The sequence below is a fragment of the Malaclemys terrapin genome, chromosome 17 (assembly GCF_027887155.1).
Source record: "Malaclemys terrapin pileata isolate rMalTer1 chromosome 17, rMalTer1.hap1, whole genome shotgun sequence".
Lineage (NCBI taxonomy): Eukaryota > Metazoa > Chordata > Testudines > Emydidae > Malaclemys > Malaclemys terrapin.
Genome location: NC_071521.1, coordinates 24,902,714 through 24,920,984, shown reverse-complemented (window position 1 = coordinate 24,920,984; position 18,271 = coordinate 24,902,714). Strand labels below are relative to the sequence as shown.

General features: G+C 41.5%; 1 protein-coding gene across 6 annotated transcripts in view; it reads left to right on the top strand.

The window, feature by feature from the left end:
• EXD3 (exonuclease 3'-5' domain containing 3) overlaps window positions 1-18,271 on the top strand; it is a 598,889-nt gene that overhangs the window by 28,231 nt on the left and 552,387 nt on the right. The gene's annotated exons all lie outside the window — the stretch shown is intronic.

Sequence of the window (18,271 nt, the reverse complement as noted above, 5' to 3'; positions counted from 1 at the left end):
CCAGATGGCTACAATAAAGTAGTGAGGAACAGGTATGTTAGCCCCAGGCTAAACAAATCCCTGGTACCATGGTAACCAAATGGCAGTTGCTCCAGGTTAATCAAGACACCTGGGGCCAATTAAGATCCTTCTAGCAGGCAGGAGAGACAGCTAGATTGATTGGGACGCCTGAAGCCAATTAAGGGCTGGCTGGAACTAGTTAAAAGCCTCTCAGTTAGTCAGTGCGGGGTGGGTGTCAGGAGCTATAGGAGGGAGCTGTGCTGTTGGAGGAATGAAGTAGTACGAATCCATATCAGGTGCAAGGAAGGAGGCCGTGAGGTAATTGTGAAGAAGATATTGAGTGGGGGCTGCTGTGGGGAATAGCCCAGGGAATTGTACATGCCCTATTTCCAAAAATTCAACTTTCATAGCTGCTAAGTTTCGGGTCCTTGGGCTGGAGCCCGGAGAAGAGGGCGGGCCTGGGCTCCCCCACCCCCGATTAATCACGGATAGTGGGAGACAACAGAGACTGTGTGAGGGAGGGTTGTTTCTTCTCACTTCCCTTGCTGGTTTATGATGAAAATGGCTCAGTAGACTGTGACCCTTGCCTCTAGAGAGAGAAGGGCTATGTGGAGGGTCACAGTGAGCCTCTGAGGCTAGCAAAAATCCCTCAGGAAACGCAGGACCCATGGAGTCAAGGACAGAAATTTGTCACACTATGCGTATTATGTCACTTAGGTAAATTGAATAATATAGATTTGCAGACTCATAGATGCTAAGGTCAGAAGGGACCATTATGATCATCTAGTCTGACCTTCCGCATAATGCGGGCCACAAAACCTGACCCACCCACTCCTGGAAGAAATCTCTCCCTTGACTTAGCTGTTGAACTCCCCAAATCATTATTTAAAGACTTCAAGTCGCTCAGAATCCTCCAGCAAGCGACCCCTGCCCCATGCTGCGGAGGAAGGCGAAAAACCTCCAGGGCCTCTGCCAATCTACCCTGGAGGAAAATTCCTTCCCGACCCCAAATATGGCGATCAGCTGAACCCCGAGCACGCGGGCAAGATTCTCTAGCCAGACCTTCTGGAAAAGTTCTCTGTAGTAACTTTTAATATCCCATCCTTGACCATTGTTATCGACCTATTGACTAAAATCACTGTATCCCATCAAACCATCCCCTCCATAAACTTATCAAGCTTGATCTTAAAGCCAGAGAGGTCTTTCGCACCCACTGTTTCCCTCAGAAGGCTGTTCCAAAACTTCACCCCTCTGATGGTTAGAAACCTTCGTCTAATTTCAAGCCTAAACTTCCTGACGGCCAGTTTATATCCATTCGTTCTAGTGTCCACATTAGTACTGAGCTGAAATAATTCCTCTCCCTCCCTGATATTTATCCCTCTGATATATTTAAAGAGAGCAATCATATTCCCCCTCAGCCTTCTTTTGGTTAAGGTAAACAAACCAAGCTCCTCGAGTCTCCTTTCATACGACAGATTTTCCATTCCTCGGATCATCCTAGTGGCCCTTCTCTGTACCCGTTCCAGTTTGATTTCATCCTTTTTAAACATGGGAGACCAGAACTGTACACAGTACTCCAAATGAGGTCTCACCAGTGCCTTGTATAACGGAACCAGCACCTCCCTATCCCTACTGGGAATACCTTGCCTAATGCATCCCAAGACGGCATTAGCTTTTTTCACGGCCACGTCACATTGCCGACTCATAGTCATCCTGAGATCAACCAGGACTCCGAGGTCCTTCTCCTCTTCCGTTACTTCCAACCGATGCGTCCCCAGCTTATAACTAAAATTCTTGTTAGTCATCCCTAAGTGCATAACCTTACACTTTTCACTATTAAATTTCATCCTATTTCTGTTACTCCAATTCACAAGGTCATTCAAGTCACTATTAAATTTCATCTTATTACTATTACTCCAGTTTACAAGGTCATCCGAATCTCCCTGCAGGATATCCCGATCCTTCTCCGAATTAGCAATACCTCCCAACTTTGTGTCATCCGCAAACTTTATCAGCCCACTCCTACATTTGGTTCCGAGGTCAGTAATGAATAGATTAAATAAAATCGGACCCAAAACCGAACCTTGAGGAACCTCCCTCCAGCCTGACAGTTCACCTTTTATACATAGAGGAACTTTCCAAAACAGAAATAAAAAATGTCCTTTACTAAAGTCTTTTGGAAGACCTATTAGATTAGAGCAGGGATCGGCAACGTTCGGCACGTGGCTCGCCAGGGTAAGCACCCTAGCGGGCCGGGCCAGTTTATTTACCTGCTGACGTGGCAGGTTCGGCCGAACGCGGCCCCCACTGGCCGCGGTTCGCCGTCCTGGGCCAATGGGGGTGGCGGGAAGCCGCAGCCAGCACATCCCTCGGCCCGCGCCGCTTCCAGCCGCCCCCATTGGCCCGGGACGGCGAACCGCAGTGAGTGGGGGCCGCGATCGGCCGAACCTGCCACATCAGCAGGTAAATAAACTGGCCCAGCCCGCTAGGGTGCTTATCCTGGTGAGCCGCGTGCCGAACATTGCCGACCCCTGGATTAGACCCCGATTTTGCAAAACTTGAGCATATGTATAAAGGGAGCTACTCACAGTGTGTATGTGTACGTTTTTGCATGATTGGGTCTTAAGTCATTTTTCTTTGGGTGGAGGGGCGGATGAAAGAGGTTAAATTGAAGTCTCGCTATTTCAGATATAAATATGTATTGTATTAGACAAATCCATTCTCATGTTCTTGCTGTTATATGATGAGTAATAAAAATATTTTAAATCTAAAGTAATACCCGTTTACTCTGAGTATCACAATACATTCTAAGCAACTTACCCTGAGAAGTGAAACCTTGCTGTAGAGAAAAGCAGCGCATATAGACCTTTGCTTTCAGCAGAGACTTTGGGCTGAGTTCCAGCCTGGAGGACGTATTTTTAGTTAATTTGAAAACCTGTTAAGAATAGCGAGCTGTAATGCCAATATCTGCAAACCCTTCACTATGGCAGCCCGGTCTTGCTATAATAAAAATGCTAATTTAAGTCTCTGTTGATTTTTTTACAGCATTTCCTCCCAAGAGATAAAGTAAATCAATGAGAATTAGTTGCTCAGATATTGTACTGATGGGAGCAGTATAACGTCTTAGGTAGATAGAATTACATACATTTGGTTTCTTTAGAGGAAGGGGAGTTGGGTGGTTTGGAAGAACCACCCAGAAAGGAAATATTACTTAAAAGCTATTTATTAGACAGTAACAGAATAAGAGCTCTGGCTTAGATGGCAGCACTCTTATGCCAGAACTAAAAGGAAACAGATTCAAGTTCTGCTTTATTTCAAGACTTGCTGATACAAGTGCTGAACTTCCAGTGGGGAGGAATAAGTTGGGTGACACTTCACAAGAATTGCCATCCTTTGGCTGAGACATGAATAGAAATCCCCTTTGCTCACTTACTAGTTTGAAGTCAAAGATATGCAGCACATAAGGGAAAAAAAGGTTCTCTTAATAAAAATTTTCCAAAGTGTGAGCTATTACTGTGTAGTAGCTGCTGTGTTTCCCTACAACCATTTCTCCATGCTCAGTATCTAATCATTACTTTAAGCCAGTGGTTCCCAAACTTTTTACCTCGCTCCCCCCTTATCCCTGTTTGCGTCTCTCCCCCGCCCCCCACCCACCGGGAGGGGGTGATGTGGACAGGGGTAAGGGGGCCGAGGCTGGGGCCACAGCTGGGGGCAGGGCCAGGAGCAAACCTGGATGGCGCTGTGACGGGTTGGATCACAGAACCCACCTTGGGAACTGCCAACTACTTCTGCCCCTGCTTTCCCTGCCAGCCTGGGACTCCAGCACCCTGTCTTGTTGAGCCAGACATGCAAGTCCGCTCCAACACAGACCCAGTGTCTGAACCATGTGCCCCAAAGCTGCAGACTTAACTGAAAGCAGCTTACAGAAGTGTTCCTGTCTTTAACACTCAGATGCCCAACTCCCAATGGGGTCCAAACCCCAAATAAATCTGTTTTACCTTGTATAAAGCTTATACAGGGTAAACTCATAAATTGTTCACCCTCTGTAACACTGATAGAGAGATATGCAAAGCTGTTCCCCCCCCCCCCAGGTATTAATACATACTCTGGGTTAATTAATAAGTAAAAAGTGATTTTATTAAATACAGAAAGTAGGATTTAAGTGGTTCCAAGTAGTAGCAGACAGAACAAAGTGAATTACCAAGCAAAATAAAATAGAACATGCAAGTCTAAGCCTAGTACAGTAATAAGACTGAATACAGATAAAAATCTCACCCTCAGAGATGTTTCAATCAGTTTCTTTCACAGACTGGACACCTTCCTAGTCTGTACACAATCCTTTCCCCTGGTACAGCCCTTGTTCCAATTCAGGTGGTAGCTAGGGGATGTCTCATGATGGCTCCCCTTTTGTTCTGTTCCACCCACTTATATATCTTTTGCATAAGGCGGGAATCCTTTGTCCCTCTCTGGGTTCCCACCCCCTCCTTCTCAATGGAAAAGCACCAGGTTAAAGATGGATTCCAGTTCAGGTGACATGATCACATGTCATTGCAAAGTATCAGAGGGGTAGCTGTGTTAGTCTGAATCTGTAAAAAGTAACAGAGGGTCCTGTGGCACCTTTAAGATTAACAGAAGTATAGGGAGCATAAGCTTTCGTGGGTAAGAACCTCACTTCTTCATATGCAAGTAATGGAAATCTCCAGAGGCAGGTATAAATCAGTATGGAGATAACGAGGTTAGTTCAATCAGGGAGGGTGAGGTGCTCTGCTAGCAGTTGAGGTGTGAACACCAAGGGAGGAGAAACTGCTTCTGTAGTTGGATAGCCATTCACAGTCTTTGTTTAATCCTGATCTGATGGTGTCAAATTTGCAAATGAACTGGAGCTCAGCAGTTTCTCTTTGGAGTCTGGTCCTGAAGTTTTTTTGCTGTAAGATGGCTACCTTTACATCTGCTATTGTGTGGCCAGGGAGGTTGAAGTGTTCTCCTACAGGTTTTTGTATATTGCCATTCCTAATATCTGACTTGTGTCCATTTATCCTCTTGCGTAGTGACTGTCCAGTTTGGCCAATGTACATGGCAGAGGGGCATTGCTGGCATATGATGGCATATATAACATTGGTGGATGTGCAGGTGAATGAGCCAGTGATGTTGTAGCTGATCTGGTTAGGTCCTGTGATGGTGTTGCTGGTGTAGATATGTGGGCAGAGTTGGCATCAAGGTTTGTTGCATGGGTTGGTTCCTGAGTTAGAGTTGTTATGGTGCGGTGCGTGGTTGCTGGTGAGAATATGCTTAAGGTTGGCAGGTTGTCTGTGGGCGAGGACTGGCCTGCCTCCCAAGGTCTGTGAATTCCACAATTTGTGCCTGTGCACGTCGGCGGAAGCATTCTATGTATAGGTCCAGACTGTCATTTCGACCCTCAGGAGGAGTCCATGTGGAGTTCTTCTTCCTGTGTTGTTGGTGGGAGGGTATCTGTGTATCAGTGTGCTGTTCAGTGTTATCTTGAAAGTATTCTTTGAGTCGGAGGCGGCGAAAGTAGGCTTCCAGATCACCGCAGAACTGTATCATGTTCGTGGGGGTGCTGGGGCAAAAAGAGTCCCCGAGATAGGACAGACTCTTCTGCTGGGTTGAGTGTGTAGCTGGATAAATTGACGATATTGCTGGGTGAGTTAGGGGTACTCCTGTTGTGGCCCCAAGTGGCAGGTAGGATTTTAGACAGCTTACGGTCCTTTTTCCTTTGTAGAGAGGTGAAGTGTGTAATGTAGATCTCCTGTCTTATTTTAGTAAAGTCCATTTGTGTGGAGGGTTGGTTATTTATTAAAGTCTCCAGGTTGGAGAGCTCTTTCTTGATGTTTTTCTGTTTGCTGTATAGGATGCTGACCAGGTAGTTCCTCAGTTTCTTTGATAGTGTATGGCATAATCTCTCACTGTGGTCTGTGCAGTATGTAGATAGCAATGGATTTTTCACCTTCAGTCCATTTGGTATGATGTCCATCCGTTTGGATTTGGAAAGGAAGATGATATCTGTCTGTATTTGTGCAAGTTTCTTCATGAGGTTGTCATTGTAAGACTTCATTACCCACTTGCCAGCACACATAGTATACAGGAAGACTTACAAGTAAAACAGAACAAGAGTACTTGTGGCACCTTAGAGACTAACAAATTTATTAGAGCATAAGCTTTCGTGGACTACAGCCCACTTCTTCGGATGCATACAGAGTGGAATAAATATTGAGGAGATATATATACACACATACAGAGAGCATAAACAGGTGGGAGTTGTCTTAGCAATCTACAGTCAATTGTCCTGGTTAATGGGAGCCATCAAGATTCCAAACCACCATTAATGGCCCACACTTTGCATAATTACAATAGGACTCAGAGTTATATTTCATATTTCTAGTTTCAGATACAAGAGTGGTACATTTATACAAATAGGATGACCACACAGTAGATTATAAGCTTTGTAATGATACCTTACAAGAGACCTTTTGCATGAAGCATATTTTAGTTACATTATAAAAAGAAGAACAGGAGTACTTGTGGCACCTTAGAGACTAACAAATTTATTAGAGCATAAGCTTTCGTGGACTACAGCCCACTTCTTCGGATGCATATAGAATGGAACATATAATGAGGAGATATATATACACACATACAGAGAGCATAAACAGGTGGGAGTTGTCTTACTAACTCTGAGAGGCCAATTAATTAAGAGAAAAAAAAAAAAAAAAAAAACTTTTGAAGTGATAATCAAGCTAGCCGAGTACAGACAGTGTGATAAGAAGTGTGAGAGTACTTACAAGGGGAGATAGTCAACGTTTGTAATGGCTCAGCCATTCCCAGTCCTTATTCAAACCGGAGTTAATTGTGTCTAGTTTGCATATCAAACTAGATATTGATATGCAAACTAGACACAATTAACTCCGGTTTGAATAAGGACTGGGAATGGCTGAGCCATTACAAACGTTGACTATCTCCCCTTGTAAGTACTCTCACACTTCTTATCACACTGTCTGTACTCGGCTAGCTTGATTATCACTTCAAAAGTTTTTTTTTTTTTTTCTCTTAATTAATTGGCCTCTCAGAGTTAGTAAGACAACTCCCACCTGTTTATGCTCTCTGTATGTGTGTATATATATCTCCTCATTATATGTTCCATTCTATATGCATCCGAAGAAGTGGGCTGTAGTCCACGAAAGCTTATGCTCTAATAAATTTGTTAGTCTCTAAGGTGCCACAAGTACTCCTGTTCTTCTTTTTGCGGATACAGACTAACACGGCTGTTACTCTGAAACTAGTTACATTATGTTCACACTCAGCATACTTTCATAAAATCATATAGAGTGCAACGTCACAGGTGCTCTCTTCCCACCCCCTGTGGGGACTGCCCGGGCCTCAGCCATGTGCCTCCCCACCCTACCCCGAAAGTTCCTCTGCGCTGCATTTGGAGGACCTTTGCTTTAAGCAATTTGGCATGGAGTATAGAATTTGCATCAGGAAAAGCTTTACTGTAGTGCTTATTCAGTAGTGACTGCTGTAGCTGAGGTTTCAAATAGTTTCCAGGTTTTTTCACATTTATAACTTTATGAAAAATTCACCTTTGGCCTTATATTTTCCATGCTTAGTCTTAACTCAAATGTGACTCTTTTTTTGGTAAGTTTTGAGCTAATCTTACAGTTTTTGAGGGTGTTTTAAAAAAAATAAAATATACACACTCTTTTTTTAGAGGACTACTGCAAAAATACCTGAAATTGGAAACTTGTCCTGGACACAGCCCTCAGTGGGGATTAGTACCTTTGCTCGGTTTGAGAAATACTGCTTTGGCTAGATTCATAGATTTTAAGGCCAGAAGGAACCATTATGATCATCGAGCCTGTTTCAGCTATAGCATTTGTTTTAGAAAGAGATTTATTTAGTCTTGGTTTAAAGACTTACTATACTAGTTTATACTCATTTTAATTGTGTATGGTAAGCATGCACAAAAGCATGTTACACTACTGAAACCTGACCCACACTAGCTCTCTGGCCACTGCTGGACCCAGTTCAGAGTTCTGGAGCTGATTTACAAAGCCCTAATAAAGCTTGACCGCACTGTCTCCTTGTCTCAAAGACTGATTATTCTAGAACCCACAACCATTTAGTACATTGCATCTAGCATTATGTTTATCACAGGCCAGAAACAAACCTAAGGGAGCCAGAGGAAGCGCCTTTTCCATATCAGGCCTAAGATTCTAGGAGATAAGGAATAGTTCTTCAGATCATGCTGTAAATCTTCTCTCTCCAGCAATGCAATACCTAAGAATGCCAGCCTCAAACACCCCTTTGGCCACTTCTTCTAGTTCCTTCAGCCTTTCTTCCATGCTACCCATATATAGAAAAGACCCTCACTGAACTACTCCATAAAGTTTCTCCCATTCCTTTTTAAAATCCATCTTCCAGACTAATACACTGGAGACCTATAGTAAATTAGGAACCGATCAGCAAAGTGACCAGTAGTGATCACTGATTTAATAATATATTACACACAAAATAACCACGTTAAAAGAACATTATTAAAATTACAAAGTTGAACACTCAGCAGTTAGGAAACGCCAGAATTAAGGTTGTCCCTTAGCCCCACCTATAGTTTAATTTATTTATAACTGAAAAATAAAATACAATTAAATGACTTGAAACCATCTAATTGTGCACACAGCTAGTCTGTGTAACCACATTTTCCTCCCACCAGCAGCATCCTCCTTTCCCTCCATTTGTTTGTTATATACACTTTTAGGATCTTCTCTTAAATTAGAGCCCAGTCCTGCAGTGTGCTCCAGTCTGGCTAGACCTCTGCACCTGTGTGGACTTCAGTGGGTCTCTGGGAGTGTAGGGATATTCCTGCCTGCAGCTTGCTGAAGGATCAGGGCCTTAGATTCTAATCTCTTTGAGGCAAGTGCAGTCTCTTTATGCCTCTTTGTCTTTGTGCCCTGCCTAGCATAATGTGGCCTAGATCCTGATAGGAACTTCTGGGTGCTACACTAACAGAACTAATAATAGGAAAGGACTAAATCAGAGAAGAGAATATTGCAACATCGTTCCAAATAGAAGCCAATGACTAAATCCAAAGAGCAATATGGAGATGTACTTATTCTGTCTGGAGAAAAAATATTGCTACTAGAGTTGTCAATTAATCACAATTAACGCAAGCGATTAACTCAAAACAAATTAACTCGATTAAAAAACCTAAATGTGATTAATCGCAGTTTTAATCACACTGTTAAACAACGGAATACTAATTTAAATTTATTATAAATATTTTTGAATGTTTTTCTACATTTTCAAATATATTGATTTCAATTACAACACAGAATACAAAGAGTACAGTGCTCGTTCTATATTATTTTTTATTACAAATATTTGAACTGTAAAAAAGATAAAAGAACTAGTTTCAGAGTGGTAGCCGTGTTAGTCTGTATCAGCAAAAAGAACGAGGAGTACTTGTGGCACCTTAGAGACTAACAAATTTATTTGGGCGTAAGCTTTCATTGGCTAAAACCCACTTCATCAGATGCATGCAGTGGAAAATACAGTAGGATGATACATATACAGAGAACATGAAAAAATGGGTGTTGCTATACCAACTCTAATGAGACTAATCAATTAAGGTGGGCTATTTTCAGCAGGAGAAAAAAAACTTTTGTAGTGATAATCAGGATGGCCCATTTCAAACAGTTGACAAGAAGTGTGAGTAACAGTAGGGGAAAAATTAGCACGGGGAAATAGGTTTTAGTTTGTGTAATGACCCATCCACTCCCAGTCTTTATTCAAGCCTAATTTAATAATGTCCAGTTTGCAAATTAATTCCAATTCTGCAGTTTCTCGTTGGAGTCTGTTTTTGAAGTTTTTTTGTCGAAGAATTGTGACTTTTAGGTCTGTAATTGCGTGTCCAGGGAACTTGAAGTGTTCTCTGACTGGTTTTTGAATGACATAATTCTTGACGTCTGATTTTGTGTCCATTTATTCTTTTGCATAGAGACTGTCCGGTTTGGTCAATGTACATGGCAGAGGGGCACTGCTGGCACATGATGGCATATATCACATTGGTAGATGTGCAGGTGAACGAGCCCCTGATGGTGTGGCTGATGTGATTAGGTCCTGTGATGGTGTCCATTGAATAGATGTGTCCACAATAATAGCCCACCTTAATTGATTAGTCTCGTTAGAGTTGGTATGGCAACCCCCATTTTTTCATGTTCTCTGTGTGTGTGTGTGTGTGTGTGTGTGTGTATATATATATATATATATATATATATATATATATATAGAATCATAGAATATCAGGGTTGGAAGGGACCTCAGGAGGTCATCTAGTCCACCCCCTGCTCAAACCAGGACCAATTCCCAACTAAATCATCCTAGCCAGGGCTTTGTCAAGCCTGACCTTAAAAACCTCTAAGGAAAGAGATTCCACCACCTCCCTAGGTAACCCATTCCAGTGCTTCACCACCCTCCTAGTGAAAAAGTTTTTCCTTATATCCAACCTAAACCTCCCCAACTGCAACTTGAGAACATTACTCCTTGTTCTGTCATCAGGTACCACTGAGAACAGTCTAGATCCATCCTCTTTGGAACCCCCTTTCAGGTAGTTGAAAGCACCTATCAGATTCCCCCTCCCCCTTCTTCGCTTCTGCAGACTAAACAATCCCAGTTCCCTCAGCCTCTCCTCATAAGTCATGTGTTCCAGCCCCCTAATCATTTTTGTTGCCCTCCGCTGGACTCTTTCCAATTTTTCCACATCCTTCTTGTAGTGTGGGGCCCAAAACTGGACACTGTACTCCAAATGAGGCCTCACCAATGTCGAATAGAGGAGAATGATCACGTCCCTCGATCTGCTGGTAATGCCCCTACTTATACAGCCCAAAATGCCGTTAGCCTTCTTGGTAACAAGGGCACACTGTTCACTCATATCCAGCTTCTCATCCACTGTAACCCCTAGGCCCTTTTCTGCAGAACTGCTTCCTAGCCATTCGGTCCCTAGTCTGTAACAGTGCATGGGATTCTTCCATCCTAAGTGCAGAACTCTGCACTTGTCCTTGTTGAACCTCATCACGTTTCTTTTGGCCCAATCCTCTAATTTGTCTAGGTCCCTCTGTATCCTATCCCTACCCTCCAGCGTATCTACCACTCCTCCCAGTTTAGTGTCATCTGCAAACTTACTAAGAGTACAGGCCAAGCCATCCTCCAGATCATTAATGAAGATATTGAACAAAACCGGCTCCAGGACTGACCCTTGGGGCACTCCGCTTGAAACCGGCTGCCAACTAGACATGAATCCATTGATCATTACCCGTTGAGCCTGACGATCTAGCCAGCTTTCTATCCACCTTATAGTCCATTCATCCAGCCCATACTTCTTTAACTTGCTGGCAAGAATACTGTGGGAGTATATCTTCCTACTGTATTTTTCACTGCATGCATCTGATGAAGTGGGTTTTAGCTCACAAAAGCTTATGCCCAAAAGAACTAGTATTTTTCAATTCACCTCATACAAGTACACTGCAGTGCACTCTCTTTATGGTGAAAGTACAACTCACAAATGTAGATTTTTTTTTTGTTACATAACTGCACTCAAAAACAAAACAATGTAAAGCTTTAGCGTCTACAAGTCCACTCAGTCCTACTTCTTGTTCAGCCAATCGCTGAGAAAACAAGTTTAGCATACAAATGTTTAGCATATCTAGCATGTAAATACCTTGCAATGCTGGCTACAACAGTGCCAGGTGAATGCCTGTTCTCATTTTCAGGTGACATTGTAAATAAGAAGCGGGCAGCATTATTTCCTGTAAATGTAAACAAACTTGTTTGTCTTAGTGCTTGGCTGAACAAGAAGTAGGACTGAGTGGAATTGTAGGCTCAGGTTTTACATTGTTTTGTTTTTGAGTGCAGTTATGTCAAAAAAATTCTACATTTGTAAGTTGCACTTTCATGATAAAGAGATTGCACTCCTGTACTTGTATGAGGTGAATTGAAAAATACCATTTCTTTTGTTTATCTTTTTTACAGTGCAAATATTTTTAATAAAAATAATATAAAGTGAGCACTGTACACTTTGTATTCGTGTGGTAATTGAAATTAATATATTTGAAAATGTAGAAAACATTCAAAAATAATAAACAATAATAGAATGCCATTTAAACAGTGCCATTAAAACTGCGATTAATCATGATTATTGTTTTTAATCTCACGATTAATTGCGATTTATTTTTTAAAATAATTTGACATCCCTAATTGCTACTGAATAATTAACCCCAAGTAGTTTAAAGGGGCAAAAATTCTTCAGACCATACTGCGCTTCCCTTATTTTTTTTTATTGTTTTCTATTTCCTGTACAATTGTTATAGCAGTTTTCCCAATGAGCTGTTGGGGATTTACAATCAAGGAGCCAATTTCTGGCTGCCATGTGCCCTAAAGCACTTGTCAGAAAACCTATGGTCAAAAGGGGAATGCAAGGCAAACATTTACCACTTCTCTTCTGCCCTCCTCCCACCAAAACCCACAGCTGTAAAACACAACTTGTGCCACCAATTATTTTCTTACCAATCAGAGACCACTATGCATCTAAATGCCACTGAAATGTGTTTTAAAAAAGCAAATACATTTCTCTCTTGCTACAGAGAATGGAAGGGACTTTATCCATGCAAAGACTAAATTAATCTGATTTTACATGTACATATTTTTTCTTAATTGGAGAATTTTTGTGGCAGTCACAGAATAATATTTCATTGTCTCATGGAGAGCTTGTAAATAAATATATAGAAAGTTTACGAATGATGAGAACTGCAGATCTTTCTTAACATCTTTGGGGTTGGAAGGGAGGTTTAATGCATCTTTATTTCATCCCTCTGCGTAGTAACAAAATTAATGCAATTCTTCTTAAATCTTCCCTACTGTGGCAGGTGAGGCTGGTTTTCAGCAGATATATCCAGCTATATTGCTTCAGGTTAAAGAAACATCCAGACTCTTTGTAAGCACAACAGTCCTACCCATTTCCTTTGTCAAAGGTTATACAGCATACATCTGGGGTGGAAATAAGAAGAGAGATTTAAAAAAAAATGTAATTACCACATTAAAGCAACAGAGAGAAACATTTAGGCCAGGTCTACTCTCAAAAGATAAGTCAACTCAGATATGTTCTTTGGACCCCAACTTTGACCAAGTGAAAATAGTTTTCTAATGGAGAATATTATCTATATTTGGGCCTTGATGTAGCAAAGGACTTCAGCATGTGCTTAACCTCAACATTGACATCAAGTTTGATTTAATAAGTTGAAAATTAAGCAAATGTTTTGCTGCATTGTAACCATAAAGCAATATTGGAGCAGTAAAAATTTTATTAAATGTTTGGTAGTGCCCTTTTTAAGTCAAGTGAAAGTATACGATAGCTACCTAGCCAACACTTAAGTTACCAAGTCTGTTTTGTACTCCTGAGGGAATTCTGCACCATTGTGCAATACAGAATTTATGTAAAATTAATGTTCTGTGCAAAATTTCATGTTTCCCTGAAGAATTGGTGCTGCAGAGAATCTTTTTTGTTGACTGTATTGTTACAGATATACTTTCTGACAGGTATTTTGACATAAATTACCAAAATAATTGAAACTGATGTGATGATATTTTTGACAAATAAAATATGCAGAATTTTAAAATACAGTGTGCAAAATTTTTAATTTTGGGGTGCAGATTTCCCTCAAGAATAGTTTTATATAGTGCAGCTTTCCTACATAATAATGTGGAGAACAAAATCCTGCTTTCTTAACCCTTGGTTACAGAAGATTAAAAATATTCTTGAGTTCCTGAGATGGCGGAAATTTTGGAATAAGGTCTTTCTATGATTCTTTATTCACAGGGCTTCAGAAATGTTTATTCCTTCCCTATCCGTATTGCTGGGTGCAACAGGCACATGTTTATGCAGCTTCCTCTGATAATCTATTTATCTCATTGCCCACTACTCTGTAGAATTCTCTGGAGAGCCCTTGGCCAAACAGCTGAGGGAGGTTAAGAGTGTTTCGCTCCCCTAAGTCCTTCCCAGAAACTTGCTTCCATTGTTCTCTTAATTAGAAAGTATTTAAATGACTATCCATGTTGGTGGCATGGGGACCACTTGCTCCCTTATTCATTTGACATTTATTACCTCTTTTAGAAACATAAGCATTCATTTTAGAGGAATCCGCACCAGCATGTGCCTCAACATCAGAGGCTGAAGGCTCTTTTCCAAACTTTTTGGTAATGGTTTAAAAGGAAGAATAAAAAGATATACAGAGGCTCAACAGCTGTGCCATCTTTGTACTAATGCTATCCAAAACGCTTTCACCGTTCTCTTCCTTGACTGGAGCAGATGTCCTAGAGAGTAATGCTGTTAGTGATAGCTGCTACGATAAAATGGTTGATGATAGTTAGCATCCTATCAACAACTGAACCTTCTCCATCTGTTAAATAACTAGTGCTAAAATTAACGTTGTGGGGGATGGGGAGAGAGTTCTTTAGTGACTGCAACCTGCACCATATCTGACTTTCTGCACTCCTGCTTCTCAGCCAACCTCTGAGCCACGGAAACTTTCATTGGAAATAAAGATAACCTTCTCCTGAGCCAAACATCTGTGTGATTGAGAATGCACACCAACAGTTTGGAGAGCTACCCAGGTTCAAATTTAATTCAGTCAGAAAGCCAGGTTAATTTGCCAGTTCAGAACTGTGCATACAATTTGGCAAAGCTAGCAGCAACATCTATTTATTTGTCACTAAATTGTGTTTTACATGTGCTCACTTATATGTCTCAAGGCACCTGTACAAAATGTTCATAGATGTATAGATTCTAAGGCCAGGAGGGATCATTGTGATTTAAAAAAAGCATTACAGTTTCTTTTCTATTTCAGAAGCCGGAGGAAAGTAAAGGAAGGTTCCAAAAAAATAAACAAACATCTATTTTCATAAAGATGAACCTTTCACTGTGCCCTAAAGTGCCACAGACCATGGCTCTAGTCCACCCAAAAGGGGACCAAATTAGAGAATCCAGTGCCCTACATAGACAAGGATAGCCCACCAGCTTCCAGACATTTAAATATATGGGATGTGTGACAGATATGGCCATTTACTGCAATATCCTGGGCAGACCTTATTGAATTAAGTTTAAGTATCTTAGGAGTTCATTGTATTAAAAATGCAAATGTTCATGTATTATTGTGGGATTATATGTAATGTCTGTGGAGGGGAGTCATGACTAATGTAAACCCTGAGCAATGTTATGAGCTTCAAAGGACTATTAGAAACAATGGGCCAGACAAGAATGAGCTTTCGAAGTTAAGTAGGTGTCCCAGGAAATCTCTAGGGGGAGGTGTAGGTAAATGTGCCCCTTCAGGTTAGGCAAGACCTCAGCCTTTTGAAGCTTTGCCCTGAGGAGAGGGGACCTTTCTTGGCTGATCACCTGTTACATGAGGACAAGTTCAGAAGCCCAAACTGCATAAAGGATGACTCTCAGGCTATGTCTATGCTACCGCTGGATTGACGCTTCGGCAATGGACGCACTGGGGATTGATTTAGCGGGTCTAATGAAGACCCGCCAAATTGACCGCATATCACTCTCTGGTCGACCCTGGTACTCCACCCTGAACAAGAAGAGTAAGGTAAGCCGATGAGAGAGTGTCTCCTGTCGACCCAGCGAGGGATAGACACCGCAGTAAGTCGACATAAGCTATGAGTTGCGTAACTTAGGCCAATTTACCACGCTAGTGTAGACATAGCCTCAGATTCATGGATTTAGTTATCTGATCCTTTAGTCCGAGAGAGAGGGGCTCATTATATTGGATACTGGTATCTATAGGTATGTCTACACTGCAACTAGACACCTATGGCTGGCGTTTGCCAGCTGGTTTGGGCTGCGGGGCTGTTTAATTGCAGTGTAGACTTCCAGGCTCAGGCTGCAGTCTAAGCTCTGGAACCCTCCCACCTCGCAGAGTCCTAGAGCCAGAGCGCAAGGCTTTTAATTTCAGTGGAGACATACCCTTTATCCATCCTGGAGCTTTGGCGCCAGCCTGGAACAGCAAAATGAAGTTTTGTACCTTTTTTGAAAATATTCAATCTGAATAACTTCTCCAGGGTAAAGTTAATCTCCTTCCTGTTCTTTCTGTGGTGGACTGAATTGCATTGAGAGGCCATTAAATTCAATGTGATACAGTCTCCAATGTTGGGACAAACCATTCTTTTGAGATAAGGAGGGCAAGGACATTTTAAATGGGACAGGGGTGCGGGTTTATGTATGGCTAATTCAGGGGTCGGCAACCTTTCAGAAATTGTGTGCTGAGTCTTCATTTATTCACTCTAATTTAAGGTTTCGCATGCCAGTAATACATTTTAACATTTTTAGAAGGTCTCTTTCTGTAAGTCTATAATATATAACTAAACTATTGTTGTATGTAAAGCAAATAAGGTTTTTAAAATGTTTAAGAAGCTTAATTTAAAATTAAATTAAAATGCAGAGCCCCCTGGACCGGTGGCCAGGACCTGGTCAGTGTGAGTGCCACTGAAAATCCGCTCGCGTGCTGCCTTTGGCATGAGTGCCATAGGTTACCTACCCCTGGGCTAATCTCTAGGTTAAACAATGTATCTGTTTGTTGCCATCTTGTTTATTTGGGTGTTGTGGCAACTCCCATAATGCGACCAGTGAAATGGAAGCTCTTGGCCTCCCATGATTTTCCCACAGCTGCTTCTCACACAGCTGTTCTGATTTCAAAGTGCTAGGTACACAGCATACCTACAATCAGATCAGAGGCTGGTAGGAACAGAAATTGTATTCCTATGTGTTACAGCATACGGGAACCCATCAAAACAAACAGCTGTTGGCACTCCTGCTGTATTTTGATTAATTGGACTTGACATTACAGTTTGGATATTTTTCACACTGGAGTAAACTAGAAAAAGCAATTTGCTCAACCAGTCATTTTCAGTATTTTCTTTGCTGCTATTTCAAATATTTGTGCTTGGAAAAGAGTAATCTCTCCCCAATTTGTTTCTTCAAGTCACCCATCCTCTTCCCGTCTGTTTCAAATTCAGACTTTTTGTCTTCACCTACAAACTCTGCTCCACATCCCATTGCTGTTTTCATTACTTACACTCCTTGATGCCACCCAGTGAATCCTGCCTCACAGAGTCCATGAATGTAAACTCACATCAGCCAGCCCACCATTATTAATAAAGAGATGCCCTAGATGCTTCCTGTTCTGTTGTGGCGGTCTTCCTATTTAGCCTGTAATCCTGCTAATGAGGGACTCTAGGCCCATGTAGGACAGTGCCTAATAGAAATACCTCCATTCCTCTGGATTCTGCACTGAAGTCATAATCTTTTTTCCACAGAAACTAGATCTGGAAATTGGCTTACTATGGAATCTAATCCTTTCCCCTCCCATTGTCTGAGTCTCTTCTGCTGTACATTGACTGGTGTCATTCTACTTTCATTCTAAATAATTCGAGCAAAGGCTTTTCCTCTGCTTCCCTTGGGGATGAATCCACATAATGAACCTCTCTCTTTAAGGTTTGCCCAGATAGTCAGCCTACAAATTCACTCTGTTAATTTCATCCCAATCGTTACTAGTTATCAGTACAGCCTTGTATGCAATCTTACACAACTCTTCTTCCTCCCTTCATATCTCCACCTCTCCCATACCTTGTTTAACTATTTTGAACACATTTATCCTCTTTAATCTTCCCTCCTAATTCAATACATCCAGCCCTCTGATCATTGCTGTAGGAGGTATTTGCTGAAGTCCTTCAAATGTCAATATCTTGCTGAACTGAATGCAGTATTCTAGATGTAGATGCACCATAATTACAATAGAAAGTGGTCTGTTATCTTCTTGCTCCATGAAATTATGTCTCTGGACATTCAGACCAAAATAGCATGAATGGTCTTAGCTCTATATTGCATTGTCTAAAATTGTGGCACATTCTCTTTTTTTTTTTTCTCTTAACTGAGAAATCTTCGGTGAGCTTAAGCCCAAAAAGGAAGCTTACAAGAAGTGGAAATGTGGACAGATGACCAGGGAGGAGTATAAAAACATTGCTCGAGTATGCAGGAGTGTAATCAGGAAGGACAAAGCACAATTGGAGTTACAGCTAGCAAGGGATGTGAAGGGTAACAAGAAGAGTTTCTCCATATATGTTAGCAACAAGAAGGAGGTCAGGGAAAGTGTGGGATCCTTATTGAATGGGGGAGGCAACATAGTGACAGATGTGGAAAAAG